This window comes from Scylla paramamosain, chromosome 40, assembly GCF_035594125.1.
Source record: "Scylla paramamosain isolate STU-SP2022 chromosome 40, ASM3559412v1, whole genome shotgun sequence".
NCBI classification, from domain to species: Eukaryota; Metazoa; Arthropoda; class Malacostraca; order Decapoda; family Portunidae; genus Scylla; species Scylla paramamosain.
In genome coordinates, this window is record NC_087190.1 from 5,190,501 (window position 1) to 5,195,500 (window position 5,000).

Below are 5,000 nucleotides of genomic sequence, written 5' to 3' on the forward strand. Positions count from 1 at the left end.
CACTAGGAAGGTGGACAGAATAGGGATGAGAGAAAGTGGAAAATATTGAAAAGGGAAAATACAGAAGCAGGCAGGGGGGTCCAGAGTTCAATAAAAGAGATGAAAGATTAAGAATACTGGTTAACTCTTGCACTAGGGAGGTGGACAGGATAGGGTACAGTCACCCATCCATGTCTGTACCAGTTCCCTGTATTCCAAGAGGCTGTGTGTGTGAGGGTGACTGGGGGAAACAGGCAGGGGTGTTCTATACAGGCACTGCCATGTGTGGGCCTGGTGGCTTCCTGCAGCTTCCCTTATTTGGTGTATTGATGTTACAAGGGAGTGTGTGAGAGACTGTTGTGTTATTCAGACCTTTATTATTTTCCTACAGTTGTCAATATTTACAAGACGCTGAAAAAATGAAATAAATAATAATAATGTATGAGAGATTAGTGTGTTATTCAGACCTTTATTTCTTCCCTACAGTTGCCAGTGTGTTGACAAGGCGCTGTGAAAATTAATATACAAATAAATGATCAACTGGTTCTTGTATTGAGTGGTACATTGATGGAGTACATTTCATCATTTTTGTCTTGCTTTCCTCCTTTATTTTACTTTTTTTTATCATTTACTTTCTGTTCCTTCATTTTCTATCGTATGTATTTTTAAAAGTAATGAGGTGGTTAGTGGCTCTAAATCCCTCTATAGAGAATTGAAGTGACTCTAAATCCCTCTATAAGTAATTGAAGTGACTAAATCCCTCTATAAGTAATTGAAGTGGCTCTAAATGCCTCTATAAGTAATTGAAGTGGCTCTAAATGGTTCTATAAGTAATTGAAGTGGCTCTAAATGCCTCTATAAGTAATTGAAGTGGCTCTAAATGGTTCTATAAGTAATTGAAGTGGCTCTAAATGCCTCTATAAGTAATTGAAGTGGCTCTAAATCCCTCTATAAAGAATTGAAGTGACTCTAAATGGTTCTATAAGTAATTGAAGTGGCTCTAAATCCCTCTATAGAGAATTGAAGTGGCTCTAAATGCCTCTATAAGTAATTGAAGTGGCTCTAAATCTCTCTATAAGTAATTGAAGTGGCTCTAAATCCCTCTATAGAGTAATTGAAGTGGCTCTAAATGGTTCTATAAGTAATTGACGTGGCTCTAAATGCCTCTATAAGTAATTGAAGTGGCTCTAAATGGCTCTATAATTAATTGAAGTGGCTCTAAATCCCTCTATAAGTAATTGAAGTGGCTCTAAATCCTTCTATAAGTAATTGAAGTGGCTCTAAATCCCTCTATAGAGTAATTGATGTGGCTCTAAATGCCTCTATAAGTAATTGAAGTGGCTCTAAATCGCTCTATAGAGAATAGAAGTGGCTGTAAATGCCTCTATAAGTAATTGAAATGACTCTAAATCCCTCTGCAAGCAATTGAAGTGGCTCTAAATCCTTCTGTAAGGATTTCAAATGGTTCTAAATTTTACTAAAAGCACTGAAATCTCTTTAAATCTTATGAAATCATTGAAATCTTACTAAATTTCAATAGAAACTGGAAACCTTACTAATTCTTACTAAAAAAACATTAAAATCTTGCTAGATATTACTAAAAACTGTGAAATCTCACTAAATCTTACTAGCAACCATTACAGTCTCACTAAATCTTACTAAAAACCATTACAATCTCACTAAATCTTACTAAAAACATCAAAATCTTACTAAATCTTACTGACAACCATTAAAATCTTGCCAAATTTTATTAGAAACTGAAATTCTTACTAAATCTTACTGAAAACATTAAAATCTTACAAAATCTTACTGAAAACCCATTAAAATCTTACTAAATCTTACTAAAACCATTTTAACTACCAAGTTTTATTAAAAACTATTAAAATCTCACTAAATATTACTGAAACCATTGAAACCTTACTAAATTTTACTAAAACCATTAAAACCTTCCCAGTCTCAAAAGAAAAAAATAATAAATAAAATAAATAAACAAATAAATAAATAAAAAAAAACTCACTTAAAAGGATTCAAGTCCATTTAAACCTCACGAAAATAAAACACTAGAGGATTCAAGAGGTGGAGTGGAGTGGGGGAGGCAGGGGGAAGTGGAGGTAGTGTGGGAAAAGTTTGGGAGAAGTGGAAGACGGTGGCAGGCGGCGGTGGTGGTGGCGGTGGTGGACAATGGGGTGGATAGACCTTTGATTATAATAACAGATAAAGGGGGAAAAAAATAATTGGTCCAGAGAGAGAGAGAGAGAGAGAGAGAGAGAGAGAGAGAGAGAGAGAGTGCAAGTCATTAAATATTGGGTGTAATAAAGTGTGTGTGTGTGTGTGTGTGTGTGTGTGTGTACGTACATAGCCTACTTGAATCAGACACAGTAATGAAACTAATAATTAAAAATGCTTACTAATTTTTTTTACATATAAACAAAAACAAAAAGAAAAAATCAGAGAGAGAGAGAGAGAGAGAGAGAGAGAGAGAGAGAGAGAGAGAGAGAGAGAGAGAGAGAGAATAACAGGTGACAACACAAGCTTAATTTTTTCTAAGATAGGTAGATACCATCGCTATTTAATTAGAGACGTCGCAGTGAGGCTGGTAGATACCTATCAGCGCCAGCATTTTTAATTGTCTCCGATTTCGTGGTGCAAAGGGGTGACTTAGCCAAATTTGAAATCGATGTGCAGGAAAAGTACAGCATGAATTGCTGCACAAGTGTATCTAAAATTAAAAACATAACCCTTAATATTAATATTCATACTTACTGGTGTATGATAAGGCTTTGTTAATTGAATTATAAGATAAAACTAAAAATAGGTAATGAATTTTTTTTTAAGTAAGTATAAACAGTAAAAATAAAAGGATGTTGACTTCGGCTTGTGCATTTAATCTGGGAATGTTGAAAAATATCAGATATCACTGACACGTCCTGTATATGAAAGTAATCAGTGAAATAAAAAAAAGAACAGCACCGCTGGCGGACGTACGACGTACTTATCTTGATCATGATTCTTCAGTTAAAGAAAGCGCCGCGCGCCGTTAGGGAGTGTAAAGTGTAAACAATAGCCTCTCAGTTCTGCCGATACAAAGGCCTTTACTTTGCTTTACTATATCCAGAATAGGGTATAGCTCGTTCTTTCAAGAATTTTCTTAATTCCGCTGTAGTCCATGATTGTGGCGGTGATGTATCCATTGTGCAGGGTAGTCGAGTGTCTGTGTTTAGGTTTGCTCGCTGCCCAAGTACCCGAGGATAGTGATCGTACCGCAAAAATAAAGTCTCTGATACAAAATTATATTTTCTTTACATTAAATGGATTTGCCTGTTGTTTAGTACATGAAAATGCAAGTATATATTAGTATACTTCCATTGAGGTCAGTAGAAAATTACAGATTGCCTGCCTTGATACACTTATAGGCTCTTTTAAGAATATTATCTGAAATTATGAATAGAAGCTCAAACAATGTCATGTGCTGTCAGTTATCACGAAATTAATTGACTTAAAATTCAGACGCATTACTGTGCAACGATACACCTTTGTAAGCTTGTAAAACCTTGCCCCAAAAAGTATTTATTTTCCGGCGAGAATTAAAAATTCTGGCGCTATCTGGTATCAAAACGCTCACTGCGACGTCTCTAATTACAGGTGTAGCAGAGTCATGGGCAGGTGAAATGAAGCCTAACACTCTCTCTCTCTCTCTCTCTCTCTCTCTCTCTCTCTCTCTCTCTCTCTCTTCCATTATCTTAAATGATGGAATAGGAATTAAAGAAGAGGAAGAATTGGAGATAGATTGGGAGTTAGATATTTGATGATATGAAGAGATAGAGAGGAGGTGAAAGAAAATGAAAAGAGATTACGTAGGATAAGTTGGATTAAGGAAAGAAAAGGAAGAGTAGGTTAAGATAAGCAAGAAAAGGAGAATAAAGATGATGAGGAGAAAGTGAGAGATGGGAGAAATAAGGATAAGGAAGGAAAACAGAAGAGAGGAGATGAATAGGGAAAAAGGAATTATAAGTAAGAATGACGTAACTGAAGAAAGAAAAGGGAGAATAAAGACAATGAAGAAGAAAGCGACATGGAAGAGAGAGAGATATATACAAAAAGATAAAGAAAAGAGAGGGGAGAAGATCAAAGAAAAGGAAAAGGAATTAGTTAAGAATGACGTAAGATTGAAGAAAGAATAGGAAGATTAGAAAGATTGAAGGAGAGAGAGAGAGAGAGAGAGAGAGAGAGAGAGAGAGAGAGAGAGAGAGAGAGAGAGAGAGAGAGAGAGAAAGGAAATTGAAAGAGGAGGATAAAGTGAATGAAGGAGAAAGTGGAGGAAAAAAAAAAGAGAGGATGACAAAATAGATGAAAAAAGGAAAATTGGAATAATGGAGGAAGATTAAGTGAAAGTCTCTCTCTCTCTCTCTCTCTCTCTCTCTCTCTCTCTCTCTCTCTCTCTCTCTCTCTCTCTCTCTCTCTCTCTCTCTCTCTTTCACATGTAGTTATCGTTTATTATACAAATTATCGTACTAAGTCAACCAGTAACATAAGTTAGTTCATAACGTTCATAACATAGATACGTAATTTCCTGCTGTCAGTTTATCATAATAAATAACAACTTAGAAACTCGGAAAGTGCTAGGCTTTTATCTTATTTTATTTATTTATTTTTTTCTGTTAGCAGATAACAATTCATAAGTGCAGAAAATCTTAAGGTATGAAGACAGGAAAAAAGAAAAGGATTTTTGTTTCTTTATAATATCTAAATAGTTCCCCGCTTATGAATTAATTACTGTATAGTACGTACATTTCCTTTCGTCTATTTATGTTATAATAATTTATGTAACAACAGTACATTTATTTGTTTTCTTAATATTTATTTATTTATTTATTTATTTGTTTATTTATTTATTTATTTTGCTTCCAATAACAAAATTGTATCCTCCAATCTATATAATATATAGACTGGAGAGTGCAATTTTGTTATTATTATTATTATTATTATTTTTAATATAGGATAAAGCTTAAAGAGAATATTAT

At 34.4% G+C, this 5,000-nt stretch overlaps 1 protein-coding gene across 1 annotated transcript in view; it reads left to right on the forward strand.

Annotated features, from left to right (window-relative positions):
- Window positions 1-426, forward strand: part of LOC135092561 (conserved oligomeric Golgi complex subunit 2-like) — a 15,036-nt gene extending 14,610 nt beyond the window's left edge. Inside the window, 1 exon segment of the mRNA XM_063991176.1 lies at window positions 1-426. This exon segment is cut by the window's left edge and continues 758 nt beyond it. The gene's annotated coding sequence lies outside the window, so the exon portion shown is untranslated.
- Window positions 427-5,000: the final 4,574 nt, after the last annotated feature.